Below are 20,142 nucleotides of genomic sequence, written 5' to 3'. Positions count from 1 at the left end.
TACTGTCCTAAGTGAAAGACTGTTTTGAAAGTGCTCTGTAAATTTAAATTACGGTTATTAGTATTGTTGAAATCTAAAATTGATGAATCTAGCAGGCTTGATGAGTTTAAGGTGGACTGTGGATCGCAGTGGACGTGCATTGGTGGCTTGAGACACAGGTAATGCGGAGGTCGCGACCGAGTGAGCGAGCGAGTGCGTTTGCGTGTAGGTGTGCAAGAGCATTGGGGAGAGCGCGTGTGCGTGGTGGGTGGGTGGGGGAGCGGGCAGGTAGGGGGCGTCTGCAGGCGTGGAGAGAAGCACACAGGAAACAGCGACGCGCGGGGCGCAGGACGCGGTGACGATTACGCCGGACGTGGTGACGTTACGCGCAGGCCGCAGCGGGGGGCGGACTCTGGGCCTTTATTCCCCTTCTGATTTTCCCCCTCCCCCCTTTTCTCCCTTTCCGGGTTTGGTTCCCCCCTTTTCTCCCCCTCTCCCCCCTCCTTCCCAAGCCCCTTTCCCCTCCCCCGCCCCAGTCCCCCTGCTTCCCAGCCCCGGGCCCTGGGGAAACCCCCGCTGAGAAGAACCCGCCCCCAGAAGCGCGCCGCCGCCGGCCGTCGGGGCGAGCCGCAGCCGAGCGGCCGTGGGCCCGGGCGGCGGGCGGAGACGCGGGCGCCCTCCCCGCTACGGCCCGCGTGAGGTGAGGCCACCTCCCGGCGGAGGGGGCGGGCGGCGCGGGCGGCCCGTGGGGAGGGGGCGTGGCGGACGGGCGGGCGGGCGGAGGCCCCCGGTCTGGGTTCCTCGCGCTGGGGCTGCCTGGGCCGGGGGCGGTGGGTCAGGGCCAGAGCCTCCCGGGAATGACGGCCCGGACGCCAGAGACTCCCCGAGTGGGCGCGGGGTGGAGGGCGGGGGCTGGTGCTACCTGTGGCCTGTGCGGTGGCACATAAAAATTGTTGCGCCCTGGTAGTGCTCGGGGCGAACTAGCTCCATGTGTTTCTTGGGTCTCCGTTTTCCTTCGAGCATTGGAAAAATGGGAGGGGAAGGTGTTGGAGTGTTTCAAATCATGTCGGTGGCCGAGTTTATTAGGGGACAGGGATTTGAGTTGGAACATACAGGGAGATGTTTCTGGAGCTTAAAAGTTGGGCCTACTCTAAGCTCATAACTCACTTGGGCCTCTGAAAACTCTTCTCCATTTCGCTTTCCTGTAGAGCCAAACATTTTCAACATTTGTGACCGTTAGCCTAGTACTACCGCAGAGTATTTATTTACTTAAAGTGAATTGTTCTTGTATAACGATGAGAAATCACCGAATAACACGAACAGCCACAGGGGATCATGAAACCAAAGGAAGGTGTGGGAAAAATTTAAATTTAGATCCCAGTTGGGTGAACGTTCTGGTATATATTTTTTTCAAGTAAACTTAACTGAAATTGAGAAGCTGGAGTCCTGGCTGATGTTGGTGGGCAACATGGAGACTGGGGAAGAGGGAGGTGACAGGTTCCACTTAATGTCACAAATTTCTAGCATTTTATTGTATTTTGGGCTAGTCATATTGGCACTTGAATTAGATTTGTGGCTCTTGGTTTTCACTAATTTTTTGTTGTTTGTTTTCTTCAGTATTTCCTTTATTTTCCCTTTGTGGGACCTGCAGCATCAAGACAAAGATGGTTTAGTGGCAGAAAGTGGTAGATTAGGTTAATTCAGTTCATTTTTTAGTTGTATTTTTCTTCCCCTGTTGCAGTTCTCTATAGGATTGAGAGAACTAGAACCTTTCTTGAAAGTCTGATGAACTGACAGTAAAAGTTAAATTTCAGAGTTGAGTTCTAGATGTCTTTATGTCCAATATATGAGCTATATTGTAGATCTCCACTATTTAAAACAAACTTTTAAAAATGTGAATGTCTAAAAATAGGGTGCCTGATATATTTTTAATGGAAAGGGAGTCAGAAGAGGAGATGGTTTCCTGTCTCAGAATAACAATCATAGATTTTACAATTGCCTTTAAAGCTCTAGATGTGTAGCACGCTTTTGCCCCCAGTATAAGCTCTGGTCTTCTGGCTGTTCCTTGAGCACACCAGGCACACGTCTGCCTCAGGGTCTGTGCACTGATTTCCTGGATCTTCCTGGATCACTTTTTCCTCTTAAAGCTGCACAGCCTTGTACCCTCCCTACCTCAGGTCTTTCGTCAACGTTACTCTAACAGTGACATTTCCTTGGCTATCTAAATTGCAAAGCCCCTCCCCACATACATTTACTTAACTCCCTATCCCACTTCTCTGCTTTGTTTTTCTCCTTCCCCCTTATCAACCTATAACATACTATATATTTAGTCTCCCTCATTAGAAAATAAGTTTCTTGAGGGCAGATAGTCCTGTTTTGTTAATCGCTATATGCTCAGCACTGAGCATAGCACTTGGCCTGCATTTGGTACTCAAGAAATTTATTGACTGAATAGGTGAAGAGGAGACTTTTTAAAAAACTCTCTTGTGAATTTCTGATCATAATTGGTTGTCCTTGAACGTGTGGAATACATTTTCACTAGGATTTTGTAAGGTCCTCGTTGGAAGAAATTGAGATTTTTTTTTTCTGTCAGTTCTTGTCACATTTCCGACAGAAATTTTGAGCTTTCAGGTCATTGAATGAAAGCACTTTGAACGCAGAGGGTGGAGTGTAGGGGCTCTTTGGTGTTGGTGGTCTTAGAGGAAGATTATCTCACACCTCATGTGGCTGGATTTCTACCTACTGTTTCAGGCTCTTCCCTTGAGGTTTGTTCACATCCCTGATGAGACAAATACCACCATCTTTACTCCTTTGGCCCCAGAGAGCTGAGCAAGCCGGTTCCACTTTGAATTTTTCAGTAGACTGAGGATGTTAGTATTTATAGTCCAGGCTGTATAGGTTAGATTCCCCCCCCCCCCCATTCATATGGAGACAGTTGAGCTCAAAAACCATAATAATAGCTTTCTCTAACAATGGTGGAGTGTTTGGTTCTGGGGAACATTTGATACTTTTTTTCACAAATCCATTTTGGGGGGCATTTTTAGTAACTAAATTCTCTATTAAGTCTGAGAATCAAAAGGAGCAGGCCCCCTGAGTTCTGTGGATCATACCTCATTTATTTTTTCATTTCTTATTTCTTCATTGGTGCAGTTACCTTCATTGACCTTCTGGCCAGAGTGGCCTGGATGAGATTTCTCTTTGGGTTTGAGGCAGTCCTGGCCACTGTCCTCCAGCTTAGGGTGAGGTAGTGCTTTTAACACTTTGTGGGAATGCTGGTGACAAAGCCAAAGGTTTTGCTTAAACCTTTGCTCGGACTTTGAAAGTTGCCAGGCCAATGAGAGAATGGTTTGAGGGAAGGGAGTAGAAGAATTGGGGATCTTATATCTATTGGACAGGATTTGGTCTGAATATTACTAGTGTAAAGAAGTAAGAGCATCAGAAGTATATTAGTAATTCTCATTTTGTGAATTAATAGTTCTCATTTTCTGGTGTTATTTAGCCAGATTGATAAAAGCTTCTACCAAACTTCTATTGTCTCCTTTTAAAACCTTTCACAAAGTTTCTAGAAAGTCTTTCTCAAGCTTGAGAAATACGCATCTCTATGCTATATTCTCACCTCTTACAGATAAATACTGAGTACTGACAATGGTTTAAGTGTAGGTAACGGTTTTTGAACGAAGCATTGCTTATTCCTGTGCCAGATCTTTTCATGAACTCAAGGAAAACTTTCAGGAAAAAGCAGATTTTGGGGAAGGGATAAAATGTTGCATTTTGGTTACATGGTCCCAGGAAGTGCAGAGGAGAGTGTGTGTGTGTTTAAGATTTTCCTATGCCTGGTAAGATTGGATGAGGGACTCTGAGTGTACCTCTGTGGAATGTGCTGCCAACTTACAATAGGACAAATAACTGGACTCATGACTTGAATATGTGTACATGAATACAGTTGGTGGGTCTAATTTTAGAGACCTTCTTCATACACAGTGGCCTCAGTATTTTCCTCCGGCTGTATCCTTCTCACCCTGTGTAGAAAACATTCTGCTTAATAGTCTTTTAGTGGTTAACTTTTGTTCTTACCATGGTTGCCAATTTAGCAGTTATAGCACCTGTTCCATCTCACCAATGAAATCATTCTGTCCATTCTTTCTTAAGTTTGAGTTTATTTCTGAAAACAGATATAGAAAGTTTTCATAACCTTAATTTGTTTTGACTCCTCTCTGAGTTTCCTTAGATTTCCTTAGCATATATCTGTTTTCTCCAGTACTTTTAAAAAATTGATGTTGAAAGCCCTTAATTATGATAATCTGCAGTGATTTTATCATTTTTACTTCGGATGTAGGGAAGGAAAGATTCTGGGATGCCTCTTAAATCCAGGTGTTCTTTTTGCTTTTCTGCAGGATGAGTTGTTCAGTCCAGGTGTTTGAGCCCATACTGAGAAAGCTGTTTCAACTTTCTAGCTTTGACAATGTTTCGCAGAGTGCTTTAAAAAGAAAGAACTGATCAAATTGGAAATCTTCAGTCTAGAAAAGAGAGAGGGTAAGGAGTAAAGGTGCAAAAGCTTCAGGAAGTCATGTCTCCCAATCGTCAAAACGCTTTTTGTATTTTTAAAGGATTCATTTTATTCTGTTTCTCTTTAGTTTGTTAATCACAAAAGCATCAAAAATCTTTTCATTTCCTTTAATTGCTTACTTACTGTCACAATGTGACTTTTCTAAATTGTCAAAGACTTCGAGTTTTCCTGGTAAGTAATTTTCAGGCCTTTTTGGGTATTTTCTTAGGGGAATAAAATGAAGCTAGTTGTTAAATGCTCTCGTTAGGTCTCTTCCCTAGCTAAGACCAATGTTCCGATTATTTCATTTCCCTATAGGCATTAATAGTATGTTTTACAGTTGTTGTTTTTTTGTTTTTTGGTTTTTTTTACGCATCGAAGACTTCAAAATCTTTTGCAAGCAAGTGAAAATTAATTTTGAACCCATATAATTTTTCTGAGGTCCCAAAAGATCTCAACTTAAGTCCTTATCCTACAGAGCTAGAAGTGTAAAGATAATCAGCAGGGCTTAAGAGAACTGAGTTTATTTCTCGTTGCCTTTTTTTGATTATTAGCCTATAGTGAGAAAAGAAAGAGAAAAACTGGTCTACAGGCTAGTCAAGTTCCATCTTGATCTCTTGGAGGTATTTTTGCTCCCACTATTAGTTTTCTGTGCAATTATTGTCTAATGTAGAGAATAGACAGTTTTAACTTCATTAACTAGTTTCCTCTGCCACTTGGCCCATTATCTTCCTTATGTGGATGCTTTTGGTATATTTCATGGTGGTAACATTTGTGGTGCAGTGTTTATTATAAATAATGATCAAAACCATATTTCATAATTGCTAAGTACTTTTCTCTTTCCTAAAAGCTCATTGGACCTTAAAGTGATGCCAATATTTATATTAAAATACTAGATTTTCCAAATATGCAGTTCATATTTTTTGTGGGGGCAGTGTTTTTGTTGCATATGTCAGTTGCAAGAATTTATGCATGGTTTTGGCATGTGAGTAGCATTATGGGCATCAGATAGTTCTTCATCCCTTGGAGAAGGGTGGTTCAGACTTGTGAAAGTTTCTTCCTATAAGCTTCATAACAATTAGGAGGAAAGTAATCAAGGCAGTGACAATCCAGACTTAATAATGGATATATTTAAAATACATTTTCTCTCTATACTCATATATTGTTCTTTCTCCTTAACCTAGCTTTGTGATTCTGTGACAAAAGAGAAGAAAACTTAGGATGGTAACCACCTGCTAACTTCCAGGAAACAGTGTGGTATTGATGGGTAGCAGGTGAATGTGTACCTAAGTGACTAAGTGGTCACTTAGTGTTTCTAATGCTATTGGTGGAGGCAGCGGCCAACAGCCATCAAAATCAATTGAAAGAACATGATGGACATTGTTGTTAGGTCTAATGAACCCCTTTTCATCCTTGCTTGGTTTCTCTGCAGCGTTTGTCACTGTTGATCCTTTTTCTTGAAATGTTTCAGTGACATGACTTCTTTTCCACTTGTATTCCTGGCTCTTTTCTCCTGCTCATCCCTTAATTGTGTGTGTTTTCGTTAAGGTTTCTGTTGTATTTTCCCTGTGTACCGCTGATTCTTAAACCTTAACAGCATAAGCATCTCTTGGAGAATTGAAGAATGTGCCTTATGAAAGCCTTTATGATCTGGCCCCTGCCAGACTCTCTGACCTACCTTGTACCACACTTCCCTAATCTTAACACATTTTTTGCGGGAAACGAGTAAACTCGTCATATCGCCTCTAGTTGGAACCGGCAAAAATTTTGCAAAGTAAATAAATAGAGACCTCTTTTTAAACTGAAACACTGAAAGTTTCATAGAAAAATATCAAATAGATCGAAAGATATGAATATTTTACGGAAAGTCTAATTTTGGCGAGAAAATGTCAAAAAAGCCCCGCGTTACGACGCGATTTGGCAGGAAAATGCCCGCTTACAAAAACTATGCCCTAACCATAGCGGCTGTTTTCATGCGCTTATAGTCCGTTCTGCCTGAAATGCTGTTCTCCCAGATCTTCACCTGACTTAACCTTATTATTCAAGTCACAGCTCAGACGATTCCTCCATAGACCTTCCCTGACCATCGTATCCAAAATAGTTACCCTCCCCTTTGTGCTTCGTCACAGTCCTCTGTTTCATTATCTCCGTAGCACCTACCACTATCGTAAGTTATCTTGTTGGTTTCTTATCTGTAGTCTGGCTCACGCCTAGAACTTAAACCCAATGAGAACAGGGACCTTATTTATTTTATAACTGCTATATTCTTAGTGCCTAAAATAGTCACTCAGCACACATTTATTGAGTGAGTGAATGAATGAAATGTGGGATTTTGGGTCTTATTCCCAGAGATTTTGATTTAGTAGCTTTGGGGTGGAGCCCAGGAATTTGTATTTTAACAAACATTCAAGATGTTTCTGATAGCTCTGGTGAGTTGTCTTGGATGATTTGAAAAACATTGCTCTGCACAGTCTGTTAGTCTCAGCCACCCTGATGGCTTCACTTAGCATCTATTACTATGTATAAGCTGACAATTTGTCAGTCTCTGTCTCCAGTTCTCATCTCTTGCCTTAGCTCTAGGCTTGTTTATTCAGTGGTCTCTTAAACGTTTCCATTTGACTGTCATACAGCACCTCAAATTCAACATAACCAAAGCAAAAATAATTTTCCCATGGAAATGTGTCTTTCTGAGTTCTTTTTTTCTGTTAATGATGCCACCTAGTTGCATAAGCCAGAAACTTGGATGTCATACTTGAGTCCTTCTTACTTTTTAATATCAATAATCATAAAGTTATGTAGACTCTTATCTGCTAAATCTCTCTTGCATCTTTCTATTTTTCTCCATCAGCATTGCTACTTCTTTAGTTCTGGAAACTATCATCTCTCTGGAGAACTGTAATGGCTTTTAACTAGCCTTCGTGCCCTAGTCTTGCTTCCAGTTCTGTACCCTTTAGCCAAAGAAAACTAAATCTGTTATTTTCTCCTGCTTAAAACCTTTTAATGTCGTCGTCTTCTTGCTCCTAGTACAAAGGCTAGGCTTTATTTATTTATTTATTTTAAGCTATCTTGTTGCTTTACCTCACCTGCCTTATATTTTGCTGTTTTCCCTTTGCTTTCAGGGTTAGGCTTCAGCTACAGATTCATTACTTTTCTATTACTCTCCCTATTTCAACTTGCCTTCAGATACACCATTGTCTCCCCTGGATGCCTGTCCACCCCAAAACAACAAAAGCAAGAATGCTCACTGGTTTGAGGACCATGTTCTGGAACCCTTTCAGGGTCTCCCAAACCGCTTACTTTGCCTCTTTTGAACCAGTTTCCACAAAGGTGGCTTCCTCTCTGTCTGTACCTTACTATATTTCCCTCTGTACATTTCATTCTGAGTTTCTGTTCTCTCTGAAGTGAAATTCGCTAGGATGGTGATCTCTTCCTGTGCCAGAAGAGCTCTCTAGAGCATGTGATTTTCGTCTTACTCCTCTACTAGCTGTAAGGAAAGAATAGGAAAGAAAGAAACTAGATGACATGAGGCTATGTTCTAGAGGTGTACAGAGGGTGCCAAAAAAATGTATACACATTTTAAGAAAGGAAAACTATTAAAATTGTAATAATATATACTGATAACGAAAGATGAATACAAGTCACATTTGACTTCTGCAATTACAAGAGGTGCTCAAAGTGGTTACCATCAGCATCCAGACACTTCTGATTACTGCAAACTACTGCTTGAGCAACGTTGACCAAGGTGTCCACTCGTATGCATTTTTTGGTACCCCGGTATGTTCTAGATTGTGATTTTGCCAGTTGTTTTTGCCCTCCTAGCTAACACCATATCCAAGAAAGATCATTGTTCAAGTCTTGATTTGGGCCAGAGCTATACTAAGGCCAATAACTGAACTGTTTGCCCTTGCTGCCTGTACCATCAAAGTTTTACCTTTGCTGTTATCGAGGTTATTTTCAGCCTTATATTATTCCTCTTTCCGATTCCCCTTATATACGTTTCGGGGTTATTTGGTTTAAAATTTATTTTCCTGTGTTTTATTCTCCATCCTGGCAGTATTTTTGACTATGAAGAAAGGGGAAGACCAAGAGGGTTTGCACTTGGAGTATTTTCCTTATATGATAGTGCAGAAATATTTCTTTTTCTTGTTTTTGAACCAAATGACTATGATGGCTGAAAAATTAAGTTATTTGACCAGTAAGATAGGAGGACTATTGAAAGGATACAAACCTATTTGGTTTCTGTGTAGGCTTTGTGAGGGAGTAAAATCAGAGCCAGTGCTTAAAACTTTGGATTTTTAAGCCTGTTTGAAGTTCTCTGAGGCTTTGCTTAACCATCATTAACTCTGCCGAATCAGTGTCTTTATATGTAAAACGGAGTTGATTGTCTGTTTCCTTTTAGCATAGAAGAAAACTGCCTTTTGGATATATCTCTTAAGGTTAAGTACAGTAATACTTTTTGATACATCTATTAATTTAAAAATGTAAAGACTTGAGATTGAACTTAATGGATTCTTAGGCTAGCTTCAATATTCTACTCCACCTAGGGTTAGCAGATAACACAGAAGAGGGACAAAGTTATCTGCAGGTACTAACTGAGCATACTTTCCATGTAGCTGGGATGTATTAATATTTACACCTGTTTGGTGGCCACAGCAAGTATAGCCTCACAGAAGACAGTCTATATTAAACATGATCAAATGACCGTGTTTCCCCCAAAATAAGACGTAGCCGGACCATCAGCTCTAATGCGTCTTTTGGAGCAATAATTAACATAAGTAAAATATAGTAAAATAAGACCCAGTTTTATATAATATAAGACCGGGTCTTATATTAATTTTTGCTCCAAAAGACGCATTAGAATTGATGGTCCGGCTAGGTCTTATTTTTGGGGAAACAGTACTAGTCTTTAAATAATGTCCTCCAGTGCTCTTAAATAAATAACAGCATTGAAATTAATATTGACAGAGAGTAAGTGGTGCTTTTTTTCTTTGTGCTGTCTTTTATTTTTCTTCTTTTTATTCTTTGGAATTTACATTGCTTTCATAAGTTTTTCTGTCTCTTGGTTTCTTATAGGTTGGGAAATGGCAATTGTCTTTTCAATTTAGTAGACTGGCTAGATTCAGCCATAGGATCCAGTCAGATCTGTAATGTTTTCTAGGCCTTGAGAGTCTCTTCTGTTTCTCTATTCTATGCTCTTATTTATTGTTCACTTGTGTTTTGCTCAGTGCCCACAGTAGAGGATACAGATTGAGCCTTACCTATGTATACATACAATCTGTCACATGAGGCCCCCTGAAAAGATTACAGATTTTCAATTAAGAACTACAGGCATTCACTTGCCACTGTTTCATTTTACCAAGCTAGCTTTTCTCACCTAACACAGATGCAATCCTGTTATCTGATTGCTTTGGTGCATTGTGAGCCTATCCTATTGTATTAGCTTAGAAATCAGAGAAACTGTCAGTTTATTTTTAGTTTGTGTTAGAAAAAACATTACCTATATATGTTTTCTTCCCAGGACAGTTCTCTGTTAGAAGGTCTTCTTTTAGTTTCTGGTCCTTCTATATTTTTATAATAGAGAGATCTTTAAGTCAGGTTTGTAGAACTGTTTCCAAAACAGTACCTAACATCAAGAAAATTTATAAAAAGAACAACTCATTTCCTTTTCTTGAACGTTTAATAGATGTCCATTATTTGTTAGACATTGTTAAATGCTAAAGATACCAAGATAAATGGGACATTATCCCTGTCCTCAAGGAGCTTGTGTTTTCTTACAGATTACAAAAGACTAAATTACAAGGTCTTAAGTGTTACAAGGTGGTGATAAAAAGTAATGTGAGAGCAAGAAGGAGGGAAGGTTAACTCTAAATGATAGAATCAGAGTCAACTTTTCAAAGGAGGTGAAGTCTGAATTGAATCTCAAGGGATTAATTAATTCAACCAGTCTATGAATAGCTACAATATAGACGCTGGGGGTGTAAAAGAATGAGATGTAATTCTTACCCTCAAAGAGCTTAGACAGATCAATCTGATACTACAGCCTGATAAATACTGAGCTAAAGGAATGCACGAAGTGCTTTAGAAGCACAGGGGAGATCTGGAAAGGCTCTGTTAGGGAGTGATGCTCCAGCTGAATCTTGAAGGGCTGACAGGAGTTAGGAAACTGGCAAATTTGCAAATATGTGGAGATTAAATAACATACTACTGAACAATCAGTGGGTCAAAGAACAAATCAGAAGAAAACTAAATTCCAGAGACAAATAAAAATGGAAACATAATACATAAAATACAAAATGTATTGGATGCAGCAAAAGCAGTTCTAAAAGGGAAGTTCATAGTGATAAAGCCTACATTAAGAAACAAGAAAGATCTCAGCCTAACTTTAAACCTTAAGGAACTAGAAAAAGACGAACAAAGCCGAAAGTTAGTAGAAGGATGAAAATAACAAATACCAGCAGAAATAAATGGAGACTAAAAGACAGTAGAAAAGATCAATGAAAGTAAATTGTTTTTTAAAAAAGATAAGATAGATAAACCTTTTGTTAGCCTCACCAAGAACAAAAGAGAGAGGACTCAAAATCAGAAATGAAAGAGGAGACATCACGACTGGTGCCATAGGAAAAACAAAGGATCACAAGACAGTGCTGTGAACAATTATACACCAACAAATAGGACAACCTAGAAGATGTGGATAAATTCCTAGAAATATACAACTACCAAGACTGAATCATGAAGAAATGGAAAATGTGAACAGACCCATTATTAGTAAAGAGATTGAATCAATAATCAAAAGCTCCCAATAAAAGTTCAGGATCTGATGGCTTCACTGGTGAATTCTACCAAACATTTAAAGAAGAGTTAATGCCTCCTTTTCCCCCAAACTCTTCCAAAAAAAATAGAAGAGGGGGGAGCACTTCCAAACTCATTTTATGAGTCCAGCATAACCCTGATACCAAAATCGACAAGGATACTACAGGAAAATTGCAGGCCTATGTCCCTGATGAACATAGATGCAGAAATCCTCAACAAAATATTAGCAAACCAAATTCAATAACACATTGAAAGGATCATACACTATAATCCAGTGGAATTTATTTCAGAGGTGCAAGAATGTTTCAACATTTGCAAATCAATTAATGTGATATACCACATTGACAAAATGAAGGATAAAAATCATGATCATTTCAATAGATGCAGAAAAAGTATTTGACAAAATTCAGTATTCACTTATGATAAAAACTCTCAACAAAGTGGGTATAGAGGGAATGTACCTCAACATAATAAAGGCCATATATTATAAGCTTGCAGCTAACATAGTAGTGAAAAGCTGAAAGCGTTTCCTTACCACTTACTCAGTGTAGTATTGGAAGTCCTAGCTGGAGCAATTAGGCAAGAAAAGAAAGTTACCTTAATTGGAAAGGAAGAAACTGTCACTATCTGCAGGTGACATGATACACATAGAAGACCCTAAACCACCAAAAAATTGTTAGAACTAATGAATAAATTCAGTAAAGTTGGAGGATACAAAATTAATATACAAAAATGAGTTGTGTTTCTATACACTAATAATGAACTACTGGAAAGAGAAATTAAGAAAACCATCCCACTTACAATTTCATCAAAAAGAGTAAAATACCTAGAAATAAATTTAACCAAGGAGGTGAAAGACCTATACGCTCAAAACTGAGACTTTGAGGAAAGAAATTGAAGGCACGTAAATAGAAAGATATTCCATGATCATGGATTGGAAGAATTAATAATGTTAAAATGTCTACGGTACCCAAAGCAATCTATAAGTTCAGTGCAATCCTTATCAAAATTCCAGTGGCGTTTTTCAGAGATAGAACAAACAATCCTAAAATTTGTATGGAACTACAAGAGACCCTGAATAGCTAAAACAATCTTGAGAAAGAACAAAACGGGAGGCATCACACTTTTTGATTCCAAACATTACAAAGCTATAGTAATCAAAACAGTATGGTATTAGCATAAAAACAGACACATAGATTAATGGAACAGAATAGAGAGCCCAGAATAAACCCATGCATATATGGCCAATTAATTTACAACAAAGGAACCAAGAATATACAATGGGGAAAGGATAGTCTCTTTAATATATGGTCTTGGGAAAACTGGACAGCCACATGTCAGAGTGAAACTGGAGCACTATCTTACACCATACACAAAAATTAAAATGGATTGAAGACTTGAACTTAAGACCTGAACCATAAAACTCCTGGAAGAAAACAGGCAGTAAGCTGCTGACATCCGTCTTGGTGATGATTTCTTTTGGACTTGACACCAAAAGCAAAGGCAACAAAAGCAAAAACAAACAAGCGGGATTACATTAAATTAAAAAGCACTGTAAGGGAAACAAACCATCAACAAAATTAAAAGATAACCGGCTGAATGGAGGAAATATTTGCAAAGTATATATCTGATAAAGGGTTAATACCCAAAATATATAAAGAATTCATACAACTCAATAGAGAACAATAGAAAAGAAAAACATCTGATTAAAAAATAAGCACAGCAACTGAATAGACATTTTTCCAAAGACGTCATACAGATGGCCAACAGATACGTGAAAAGGTGCTCAACACCACTAATCATCAGGGACATGCAAATCAAAAACACAAAAAGATACTACCTCATAACTGTTAGAATGGCTGTCATCAAAAAGACAAGGTAAGTGTTTGCAAGGATATGGAGCAAAGGGAACCTGGTGCATTGTTGGTGAGAATGTGAATTGGTACAGCCTCTATGGAAAACACTATGGAGGTTGCTCAAGAAATTAAAAATAGAACTACCATATGACCCAGCAGTCCCACTTCTGGGTATATATCTGAGGTAAATGAAATCACTATCTTGAAGAGATATCTGCTCCCCCATGTTGATTGCAGCGTTATTCACAGCCAAGACAAGGAAACAACCTGAGTGTTCAACAAATGAATGGATAAAGAAAATGTTACATACGTGCATGCACACACAATGAAATATTATGCAGCCATGAAAAGAAGGAAATCCTGTCAGTTGTGACAACATGGATGGAGAATGGACCTTGAGGCCATTATGCTAAGGGAAATAAGGCAGAGAAAGACACTGTATGATCACACTTACGTGGAATCTATCAAGAAGAAAAACCAAGCTTAGATGCAGAGTACAGATTGGTAGTTGCCAGAGGTGGGGGTGAGGGGTGGGCGAAATGGGTAAAGGTGGACAAAAGGTGCAAACTTCCGGTTATGAAAAAAACTAAGCCTTGGTGATGTAATATACAGCATGCTGACTATAGTTAATACTGTATTTTATATTTTGTTGCTAACAGATCTTAAAAGTCTTTGTATCACCGGGAAAAAAATGTGTAAATGTCTGTTGATGGATGTTAACTAGACTTACTTTGATTATTTTACAATATATACATATATTGAATCGTGTACAGTTGTAACTGATATATTTATCACTAAAAATGGGGGCGGGTTTGGGGTTAGAGGAGTGTGGGTAGAGAGAACACTTGGAAATGTGTAGCAGCTAGTTGTCTAAATGAATCTGCAGTTCTAGAGAGCGGCAGTGTATTTAGGTTTTAGAGTACACTGCACATGCAGGGGTCAGTCCATGATAAGGGTATGAGATCATCTTGGGCAAACTAGTAGAATGATACAAGAGCTGAGATGAGGCCCCAGAAAATACCAAAATTTAAGAGGTACTTAGATCCTGATGGCATTGCATTTTAATGTAAAGATTGACATTTTGAGGACCAAGGCAGCCTGTGCCTGTTCCTGACACGTAACCCACTAGTGTTTTGAGGAAGGAGCAGATGTAAGTTGTGAGAAGCTTACAGGTACTTCAAAGTAAGTTAGCTCTGTTATTTGTGCTAATGGTGGATTTATTTTAATTGATCCTTACATGGAATACATTTGGGTGGTTTTTTTTTCTGTGTGGCTTAAACAACAGATGTTTATTTTCTCCCAGTTGGAAGCTGGAAGTTCAAGATCAGGGTGCCCATTGTGGTTGGGTTCTGGGGAGGACTGTCTACCTGGCTGGCAGAAGGCTGGCCACCTTCTTACTGTGTCCTCACAGAGCAGAGAGAACACCCTCTGGCATCTCCTCCTCTTATAAGGACACCAACCTCATGGATTAGAACCCCACTCTTATGACCTCATTTAACCTTAATTCTGTAAAGGCCCTATCTCCAAATAGTCATATTGGGGATTGGGCTTCAACATATGAATTTGGGGGGAGGAGACAAACTTTAAGTCCATAAACACCACCTGAAGCCCCCATGAATCTCATCCCTAAAAGAGGGACAACCAGGTGTTATGCAGCGTGAAGCTATAAGCTCTGAAGTAGTCTTGTCAAAATGGCTGAATTTAAATTTAATCAAGCCTTTAGATTTAACTTCCTGATTCTTGGAAGCCAGAGGATATAGCAGGGATTGACCAAAAAGGACCAGATAGGAAAGATTTTCCACTTTGCAGAACATATGGCCCACAATTACTTAACTCTGCCCTTGTATGGCAAAAACAGCCATGGACATTATGTAAATGAATGGGCATAGCTGTGTTACAGTAAAACTTTATGGACACTGATATCTGAGTCACATATAATTGTCACGGGTCATAAAATATTACTCTTGATTTTTTTCCAATTGTTTAAAAATATTACCATCATTCTTTTCTTTAAAATTTTTTATTGGGGAATATTGGGGAACAGTGTGTTTTTCCAGGACCCATCAGCTCCATGTCAAGTCATTGTTTTCAGTCTAGTTATGGGGGGGCACAGCTCAGCTCCAAGTCAAGTCGTTTTTTTGTTTTTTTTCTTTGAATCTAGTTGTGGAGGGCGCAGCTCACTGGCCCATGTGGGAATCGAACCGGCAACCTTGGTGTTATGAGCACTGCGCTCTAACCACTGGGCACACTGGCCGCCCCTACAACCATTCTTAGTTTGCAGGCTGTACAAAAATAGTGGTGGTTGTAAATCATATCTGATAAAAGAATTATATCTAGAATATATAAAAAACTTACAACTCAATGATAAATGACAAAGAACCCGATTCAAAAGTGGATAAAGGATTGCAGTACACATTTCTCCAAAGAAGATACACAAATGGCCAAGAAGCACATGAAAAAAATGCTCCACATCATTAATTACTGAGAAAATGCAATCAAAACCACAATGAGATAACAGTTCATACCCACTAGGGTGACTATAGTAAAAAGTCAGATAATAACAAGTGTGGAGAAACTGGAATTCTTATACACTGAGGTGGGAATGTAAAATGGAGTAGCCACTTTGGAAGTCTTGCAGTTCCTCAGGTTAAACAGAGTCACCATTTGATTTAGCAATTCTATTTCCAGTGGAAATGAAAACATGTTCACACAAAATCTTGTACACAGATGTTGTGGCAGCAGTATTCATAATAGCCAAAAAGTGGAAACAACCCGGTATCTTAATTGATAAATGGATAAAATATTGTATATCTCATACAAAGGAATATTAGCCATAGAAAGAGTGAAGTACTGAAAACATGCTACAAAATGGATGAACTTCGAAAACATTATGCTATGTGAAAGAAACCAGACAGAAAAATGATTCAGATGGAATGCATTTTAATTCTTTTGTTTGAATTTGGATATGTTTGGTAATTCACAAAGTTTTAATAAAGCTTTTGTAGCCTGTAAACTAGTTGGAATGACATAGGCTAAAAATTTGTTCAGTTTCCCCATACTTACAAGGTAGTTAAGTGAACAAAGAATGTGATATCATGAAAGCATAATAATAACGCATATTAGATCATTTAATCAGAATAATAATTCCCATGGCATAGTACTGTATAATTACTATTTTACAGCTGAAGCTTAGGGACTGTCTTAGTTTGTCCGTCTGCTCTAACAAAATACCACAGGATGGTGCTGGCTTATCAACAACACAAATTTATTTCTCACAGTTCTGGAGTCTGGGAAGTCCAAGATCAGGGCACCAGCATGTCACATTCTGGGGAGGGCCCTCTTCCTTGTTCATAGCCAGTGTCTTACTGTGTCCTCACATGGTGGAAGGGGATAGGGATCTCGCGAGCCTTTTTTTGTAAGGCACTAAGTTCATACATGAAGACTGCCTTCGTGACCTAGTCACCTCCTACTAAAGACCCCACCTCCTTTACCATCATCTTTGGGAGTTAGGATTCAACATGAGTTTTGTGAGGACACGTTCAGACTATTATAGAGAGGTTAGGTTAAGTTACTTGACCATCATCATGCAGCCAGAACATAACCCAGCTTCATGCTGAAGTCTGTGCTTGTAACCACCACCTAGAATTGCTTTACAGGACTCTGCAAAATTGACACTGGATAGCCAAGAGTTTGGGTTAATGTTGCTTCTTGTTCTTGTTTACCCCAACTTTTTTATTTGGTGTAATTCCAAACCTACAGGAAAGTTGAAAGAGTGATACAGTGAACACCAGTATGACTTTTACTTATATTTGTCAAATATTTTGCCACATTGGTGCTCTCACATTTTCTTTACCCCTTTCTTCCCGCTCCCTCTCTTTCCACCTCTCTCTCTCCCTTCCCTCCTTACACATATGTACATTTTTTGTGTGTGTATTAGGAATTTTTATTTAGTGTATTAGGAAATTACAGACATCAGGAAACTTCATCCCAAAATTTCTTAAACATATGTTGCCTAAAAACAAGATGTTTTCCTACATTATCACAAGACTATTATCAAACTCATTATCACATTTAAAATGTTTTACATTAATATAATAATCACATATAGTTTATACTCATATTTTCTCAATTAGCTTAATAATAGAGCTTTGTAGCTTTCCTTCCAATCATGGATTTATTCAAGGATCATGAATGTAATTGTCATGTTTTTTTAGTCTTTTAATTCAGAGCAGTTCTCCTTATTGTTTTTCATGTCATTGGTATTTTTTCTTCCTGTGGTATTGTCGCTTAAGGATTGTTTCTCTCTTTGTATCTTCTGCTGTCTGAATTAAAATCTCCTTAGGGAAACTTCTAAACCAGGGCTTTCATACTTGTGCTTTGAACCTGAACTTGCATTCATCTGTATATATATTTTACATATTGGTCTGTGAATACAGTGTAGGAAACTGACATGAAGTCAGGGTGTTGAATGTATTGAACATTTCTGTTAGAGTATGGTTTTATGGCTCCTCCTGAGGGCTGATGTTTTAGAAAATCCAAAATAGAATTAGCCTTAGAATTTGGATCTGGTATACCCAATCCTTCCAGCCCAGTAGACAGAATGTCCTGCTCTAGGACACTGTATGACACCAGATATGTCAGTTTCCTCCACAAAAACGTTTTGCACTGAAGGTGAAACCCATTAAACCTATCTATATGTTCCTGTGATACGGAAACATAAATAAGCTGTAAGGAAAGGGAGAATGTGCTGTTAACATGTTTTGTTGAAATATTTAAAATCCTGCCTGTTATTCCTGTGGAAGAAATATAGAATTTATTTTTAGAGGGGGACATTGGTCATTCCCAGAATTTACAGATAATATTTTACTTAACACCAGTACCAACCTGTTAATTTTATGGCTTATAGATTTATTCTTTTATGTGGATGACTGCTCTAAGATTACTTAAGAAAGTAGCTGCTTGGCAACTAAAAGTGCAGATATTAAAATGAATTGCATGCCTTCCAACTATTTCTATTACTTGGCTAATTTTAGAACCATGTAGAGCTCCTGCGGAATTGTAATCTCTGGGGATTTTAATAGTCAAGACAGACAATATTCAGTTTTTTGCAGTAAGGAAGAATAAAGGTAGCTTCAAATTAATTTTTGCACTGTCACCCTGACTACGTAATTAAGACACAGTCCAGTGAAAAGTCAGAACTGTTGTGAGAATTTTATTTCACTTGCTGAAAACTTGTTAGAGCCTAGGCCCTGGGTGTGTAAGGGATAAATTTTTGCCTCTCCTAGGTGAATTGCTGGAGGCTGTCCACTGTCCTTTCCCCACTGTCTCCCCAGATTGTCCTTGATAAGAGGTAGTACATCTGAACTAGAGATCAGGTGAGCATTACACTTGGGAACTTGTGAGTGAATTTTATGACACTGGAATTATTTTGCATGTGTGTGAATTAGATTAGTGTAGGATATTTTGAGGAGAAATTATTCCATGTACATTTAACTATACATGAAATGTGAAAGTCTTGATTGAGTTGGGTAAGATCTCAACATAAGAAATAGCAAATAAAAGTAATGGTTATTTTGACTAATTTAAGTATAGTTAAAGTAGAGTAAGGTTTTACATATAGAGTGAATTGAAAATGTAGGACTTTGTTGCTAGAAATTTTAAGGACACTGGAAAAAATGCCAAAAAATTATTGTAAATCAAGAAAAATCCATAAAAATAGAAGATCTTTTTCCCCCCTAAGATTTTATTGGGGAAGGGGAACAGTACTTTATTGGGGAACAGTGTGTACTTCCAAGTCAAGGACTTTTTGACTTGGAAGTACTTTTTCCAAGTCAAGTTGTCCTTTCAATCTTAGTTGTGGAGGGCGCAGCTCAGCTCCAGGTCCAGTTGTCGTTGTTAGTTGCAGGGAGCACAGCCCACCATCCCTTGCGGGAGTCGAACCGGCAACCTTGTGGTTGAGAGCCCGCACTCCAACCAAGCCATCTGGCACTGGCCCATGTGGGAATCGAACCGGCAGCCTTCGGCTTTAGTAGCCGGGAGCTCCAACCGCCTGAGCCACTGGGCCGGCCCAGAATGTATTTTTGTTTGTTTGTTTGGATCCTGGATTTATACAAATGGTGAAATGTTGAAAACTGGAAAACAAATCTACATATTACTGTCACTGAATGAAAGCCATGTGCTTCCCCCCTGCCCGCCCCACACTTCCTGCTGGAGCTTCCACAGATGAGTTCTAGAAGAGAGGGTTCTGTGTTCCTTGGAGAAATGAGCTGCCCTCAAAGGGCTTACTGTTTAGTGAGGCAAAATGTTATGAAGGAGGTAGCAGGATGGTTTTTATTTATTTATTTTTGCTTATCTTTATTTACAAACAACATGGATTTTTTTATAATTAGAGGAAAATATCAGTAAAATCAGGTATTGTCATTAAGGATTGTTTCTCTGTATCTTCTGCTGTCTGAATTAAAATCTCCTTAGAAAGGGAAACTTCTAAACCAGGGCGTTCATACTTGTGCTTTGAACCTGAACTTGTGTTTTTTAGAAGGATAAAGGGGTGCTGTTTTTTTGTGGTGCCTTGGAGGCGGGTGGCTACTTCAGGATACCGTTGAACATTTCTTTCCAAAACACTGGCTGCCAGAAACTCATTGAAGTGAATGATGAACGGCAACTTCGTAACTTTTATGAGAAGCATGTGGTCACAGAAGTTGCTGCTGACACTCTGGGTAAAGAATGGAAGGGTTATTGTGGTTCCAATCAGTGGTGGGAACGACAAACAAGGTTTCCCCATGAAGCAGTGTGTCTTGACCCATGGTGGTGTCCGCCTGCTCCTGAGTAAGGGGCACTCCTGATATAGACCAGTCTCTTCCGGGTTGTGTTGTGGATGTCAATCTGAGTGTTCTCAACTTGGTCTGTAAAAAAAGGGGAGAAAGATATTCCTGGTCTCGCTGATACTACTGC

The 20,142-nt window shown here is 39.1% G+C and overlaps 1 protein-coding gene across 24 annotated transcripts in view; it reads left to right on the top strand.

Moving 5' to 3' along the window:
• Positions 1-344: 344 nt before the first annotated feature.
• R3HDM2 (R3H domain containing 2) overlaps positions 345-20,142 on the top strand; it is a 135,374-nt gene continuing 115,576 nt past the window's right edge. For 17 of the 24 annotated variants that reach the window (XM_074325518.2, XM_074325514.2, XM_074325515.2 and 14 more), the window contains exon 1: positions 485-679. The gene's annotated coding sequence lies outside the window, so the exon portion shown is untranslated. Of the gene's footprint in view, positions 680-20,142 lie in introns of all 24 variants that reach the window. The other 7 variants (XM_074325539.2, XM_074325535.2, XM_074325520.2 and 4 more) reach the window with 6 other exon arrangements.

This window comes from Rhinolophus sinicus, chromosome 1 (genome assembly GCF_057876585.1).
Source record: "Rhinolophus sinicus isolate RSI-liver-muscle chromosome 1, RSI-T2T, whole genome shotgun sequence".
NCBI classification, from domain to species: domain Eukaryota; kingdom Metazoa; phylum Chordata; class Mammalia; order Chiroptera; family Rhinolophidae; genus Rhinolophus; species Rhinolophus sinicus.
Note: the sequence above shows the minus strand (reverse complement) of the source record. Positions and strands in the feature narration are given on the sequence as shown.